Here is a 5,830-nt window from a genome sequence, read left to right as displayed (position 1 = left end):
CTCCAAATTTATAATACTGTCATTTCAAAAATATTATGAGGGCTAGAAATGTAGCTCACTACTTTTCCCGCAGACTGTGAGGCCCTAGGTTTGATTCTCAGCAGCCCCTCTCTACCTTCCTTCCTTCTTTCTTTTCTTTTTCTTTTTTAATTTTTTTTTATTTTAGAGAGAGAAAGAATTGGCATGTCAGGGCCTAAGCCACTGCCATTGAACTCCAGTCACTTGCATCACCTAGTGGGCATGTACAACCTTGCTCTTGCCTCACCTTTGTGCGTCTGGCTTACATAGGCTCTGGAGAGTCGAACATGGGTCCTCAGGCTTTTCAGGCAAGTGCTTTAATCACTAAGCCATCGCTCCAGTCCCTTTTCACCTTTCTTCTCTCTCTCTCCATCTCTCTCCCTCTCCCTACCCCCCCCCCCCACACACACAGAGGAAGAAAGGTATATAAATGGGTAGAAAGGCCTAAATTAAGTCAGGGGAAGAGGTTGAGTAAAGGAAAGGTGGAGGGAGGGCTAATCAAAATCTAAGAGGGTATAAATAAGTCATATGAAAAACCACATTTTGGGACAATGGAACACCCAGAAACCATACATTGTTACTAGAAAATGTTCAGTGCCAGGGATGGGATACCTTCCAGTGAACTGTTGGCTAGGAAGGTCCCTGATGCCTCCAAAACATCACAGGCCATTGCCAAGGCTCTTGGTTTCCCACCAGGAATAGATAGTAAGATTCTACTGCTGAAGACTCCACAATCTTGGGCTGCAAGGCCACTGAGAAATCCTGCTGGAGATGAGCTGAAACCTCCATGTAGACCAGCTGACAGAAAGCTGGAAAAAAACCTACACTGCATGCAGTTCAATGGGAGAGAGAGAAATCACCAGTGAAGATACTCAACCATGGACACTGCAAGCCTTAAATTTGGCCAGCCAGGCCAAATGAACCAACAGGTGCAATAGTGGCATGTCTGTTATGGGGAAAACCAACCACTCTCTAACTGGACTGGAGGCCCTCTCCATGGGAGGGAATACATCCCTTATACTGAAAATCTACTACAGGGGTAGTCATGAGCCCTAGGGCTGTAACGTCTGCTAGTGTCTGGCTAAATATATGTACTATGTTCACCAAACTGCCCAGTAAGCATTTCTCTTAATGTTCACACAAATATATTAATGATACTCTCACTTCTGGTGAGAGAAGCTTCTCTTTCCAGATGATGGTGACCTTGAGATGGCTCAAAAGACACCATGGTGCTGAGAAGAAGTGACAGAGGAGTGCTCGGCACTGAAATATCTCTATCATGCTGATCATGCTCAGTGTCCATTGCGGAATAGGTGGTGGGAAGAATGTAGGAGCCAAAGGAAGGGTAGGACTCCTTACAACGTGCTCCTCCAGACACAAAATGGCCTGAATATCTTGACACTACCTACACAAGACCATCATAATAGGAGGAAAAGATGACGACATCAAAATAAAAGAAAGACTGATTGAGAGGGGGAAGGGGTACGATGGAGAGTGGAGTTTCAAAGCGGAAAATTGGGGGAGGGAGGGAATTACCATGGGTTATTATCTTAATTATGGAAGTAGTCAATAAAAACTAAAATAGATAAGAAAAAAAAGGCATACAAATGGAATCTAAGAGTATATAATATTTATAATATTTTTTTTCAAGGGAGGGTCTCTCTCTAGCCCAAACTGACCTGAAACTCACTCTGTAGTCCCAGGCTGCTTTGAAATCATGGCAATTGTCCTACCTCTGCTTCCCAAGTACTGGGATTAAAGGTGTGCAGCACCACTCCTGGCTATATATGATTTTTTAAAAATATATTTATTTATTTATTTATTTGAGATAGAGAGAGAGAGAATGGGTATGCCACGGACTCTAGCTTGTATCTATTTGCTCCCTGATTTCTATGTTTTCCCTAGGCATATTTTAGAACTCCATTTTGATTTAGTTTTTTGGTCTATAGTGAGTCTCTTTGTAAAGATACTTTTTTAGTGGTTGTTTTTAACATTACCTTATAGTTACATGATATTATAACATACTGGTGCCAACATTTTGCCAATTAAAGTTAAGAAATTGTTCCTTCTATTTTATTTATTTGTTTGTTTGTTTGTTTATTGGTTTTCTGAGGTAGGGTCTTGTTCTAGCCCAGGCTGAGCTGAAATTCACTATGTAGTCTCAGGGTGGCCTCAAACTAACAGCAATCCTCCTACCTTTGCTTCCCAAGTGCTGAGATTAAAGGCATGTGCCACCATGCCCAGCATTCCTTCATTTTAAAATTTTTATTTATTACTTTGAGAGGGAGAGAGATACAGAAACAGGAAGGTAGAGAGAGAGAAATAGGTGTGCCAGGGCTTGTAGCCACTACAAACGAACTCCAGATGTGTGCACCCCCTTGTGCATCTGGCTTATATGGGTCCTGGGGAATCAAACCTGGATCCTTAGGCTTTGCAGGCAAGCACCTTAACCACTAAACCATCTCTCCAGCCCCTAGAAATTGTTCCTTTTTTTAAATCCTCTTACTCTTTATCATTTGTAATACATTTTCTCTGTTTTTCTTAAATATTTTCCCTAAATTCATTGAGAACCAAAGTAATATTACAGTTCAGCCAGCTAGGTTAACTTAGAAAAAAGAAGGAAGGCATAAGTACATTGTGCTTTCCCATAATTTTGCTTTGTCCATTCTTTTGTCATTACGTTTAGAACAGTTCCCTTTGCTTCTTCTAGGGCAGGTCTACTGGTAGAATCTTCCAGTTATTTTTCAGCTTGAAATGTCTTGATTTACTCATTTCTTTTGATTTTAACTTTTTAAAAAATTATTTTAGTTACGGGGAGAGAGTGATGGCTTAGCAATTAAGGTGTTGCCTGTGAAGCCTAAGGATATGATATACATGAGAGAAAGAGGCAGACAGAGAACAAGAGAGAGAGAGAGAGAGAGATGAGAGAGGAGGGAGGAGAGAGGAGGGAGGGAGGGAGGGAGAGAATGGGCACATGAGGGCCTCTTGCCACTGCAAATGAATCCAGACATATGTGCCACCTTGTGGATTTACGTAGGTACTAGGGAATTGAACCCAGGCAATCAGACTTTGCAAGCGTGTGCCTTTAACCACAGAGGAGCCATCTCTCCAGCCTTTTTTTTTTTACTTATTTATTTATTTATTTATTTTTTGGGTTTTCAAGGTATGGTTTCACTCTAGCCCAAGCTGACCAGGAACTTACTATGTAGTCTCAGAGTGGCTTCAAACTACCTCTGCCACCCAAGTGCTGGGATCAAAGGCGTGTGCCACCATGCCTGGCTCCCTTTTTTAACTTTTTATTGACAGTTCCTACCAGCTCATCTCTTTATGATCACTTTTGGTAAAGGTTCTATCTCTACAGGTTTTATCCACATTTGCCCCCCATATGTACATCCTTATAGTTATTCCAAGCTACAACTCACATAGCAGAGAGAGCATGCAATTTTAGTCTTTCTGAGTTTGAGTTACTTCACTTAATGTGATTTTTTTCACATCCATCCATTTCCTGAAAATTTCATTTTTCCGTACAGTTGAATAGAATTTCATTGTGTGTATGTACCATATTTTCACATCCATTCACCAGTCGCTGGGCATCTAGGCTGTTTCCAATTCTTAGCTAAACAGAGCTGCAATAAACATAGATGTGCTAGTATCTCTGTGATAGAGTGTGGAATCCCTAGGGTGTATGCCCAGGAGAGGAATGACTAGGTCATACGGGAGCATTCTTTCTAACTTTCTGATAAACCTCCATTGTGATTTCCAGAGGCTGTTCTAGTTGGCACGCCCACCAACAGTGGAAGAGGGTTGACCCTTGTTTCTGCTGTTAGTTTTTATAACCAGTCTATCAGGTTATTTGCATATACAGTGGCCAACAACATTGCGCAGAACCAATAGGTCATTTGGGGTCCCAATACATATCTTTGTGAGTTGGAGCTTCCAGTTCATGAGCAGTTCATTCACTAGGGTGTTTTGGGCTTATTTCACATAGTGCCTTTCAATTTTTTAACTTTTGTTTTGTTTTGCTTTTTCAAGGTAGGGTCTCACTATTGCCCAGGCTGACTTGGAATTCACTCAGTAGTTTCGGGTTAGCCTTGAACTCACAGGAATCCTCCTACCTCTGCCTCCCAAGTGCTGGGATTAAAGGCATGCACCACCATGTCTGGCTCAATTTTTGAGCTTTATTTATTTATTTATTTATTTTATTTGCAAGAGGAGAGAGGGTATAAGAATGGGCGAGCCAGGGCTTAGTGCCACTGCAAACAAACTCCAGATGCATGTACCAATTTGTGTATCTGTCTTTACATGAGCACTGGCTGTCAGACTTTGCAAGCAAGTGCCTTTAACCACTAAGCCTTGCCTTTTAATTCTAACCACTGCACTCAAACTCCAGATGTGTGTGCCACATTGTACTCATGCACGACCTTGTGCATGTGCCACCTTGTGCGTCTGGCTTATGTGGGATCTGGAGAGTCGAACATGGGTCCTTAGGCTTTGCAGGAAAGTGCCTTATCTGCTAAGCCACCTCTCCAGTCCCCTTTTAATTTTTTTTGTACAAGCCTGGCACATTTATTCTTAGTTGCTTTAGCTATTTCTATGCTACAATAAAGGGCTTGTCTTAGTATTTTTTTAAATAGTTTATTTTTATTTATTTATTTATTTGACAGAGAAAGAGGGAGAAAAAAAGAGAGAAAGAGAGAGAGAGAATGGTTGTGCCAGGGCCTCCAGCCACTGCAGACAAACTCCAGAAGCATGCTCCCCCTTGTGCATCTGGCTAACGTGGGTCCTGGGGAACCGAACCTGGGTCCTTTGGCTTTGCAGGCAAACACCTTAACTGTTAAGCCATCCCTCCAGCCCTTGCCTTAGTATTTTTAATATTTTTTACTTATTTCCAAAGAGAGAAAGAGAGAGAATGAGGGTGCCAGGACTTCTAGCGACTGAAAATGAACTCCACTGCAAATGAACACCTTTTTCATCTGGCTTATGTGGGTCCTGGGATATCGAACCTGGGTCCTTTGGCTTTGTAGCCAAGTGCCTTAAGTGCTAAGCCATCTCTCCAGCCCTTCTTACTGTGACAAGAAGCAATCCAAGGTAGGAAGGATTTATTTTGGCTAAGAATTTGCAGAGGTGCCATCCATACTTGCAGGGATGCTATGGTGACCGGAGTGTGCGGCACTGATCGCATTATGTCTGCAGTCAGGAAGCAGAGATGCATGCTGGTGCTCAGCTCACTTTCTCCTTTTTATTCAGTCTGGAACCCCAATCTTTATGATGGTGCCGTCACATTCAGGGTGGGTCTTTTCTCCCCAGGTAATCCTTTCTGGAAACACCTTCACAGACACATCCAGAAGTGGTTTTAATGGTGATCCTAATTCTAGTCAACTAGACAATGAAGATTAACCATTCATTCCTTGTCAACTTGACACCAAAATACAACCTTTTAAGTCATATAACATTCTGGCCCTTGTACAGTAAGTCTCATGTTCATGTTATAATGAAACATGTATTTAATCCATTTCTAAATATCTTCAGTGTCTTTAAGAGTTCCAGAGCTGGTGACTGGGGAAATCACTTAGTGGCTATGGCTTGCAAAGCCTAAGGACCAAGGTTCAATTCCCCAGGACCCATGTAAGCCAGATGCACAAGGGGGCACATGTGTCTAGAGTTCATATGTCGTGGCTAGAGGCCCTGGTGTGCCCATCCTCTCTTTCCCTCTATCTGTCTCTTTTTCTCTCATAAATAAATAAATAAAAATACTACATAAATGAATAAATAGTTCCAGAGCTGGAGAGGTGGCTTAGTGGTTAAGGCACTT

The sequence above is a fragment of the Jaculus jaculus genome, chromosome 1 (genome assembly GCF_020740685.1).
Source record: "Jaculus jaculus isolate mJacJac1 chromosome 1, mJacJac1.mat.Y.cur, whole genome shotgun sequence".
NCBI lineage: Eukaryota > Metazoa > Chordata > Mammalia > Rodentia > Dipodidae > Jaculus > Jaculus jaculus.
The sequence above is the reverse complement of the archived record's forward strand: the minus strand, read 5'-3'. Positions refer to the sequence as shown.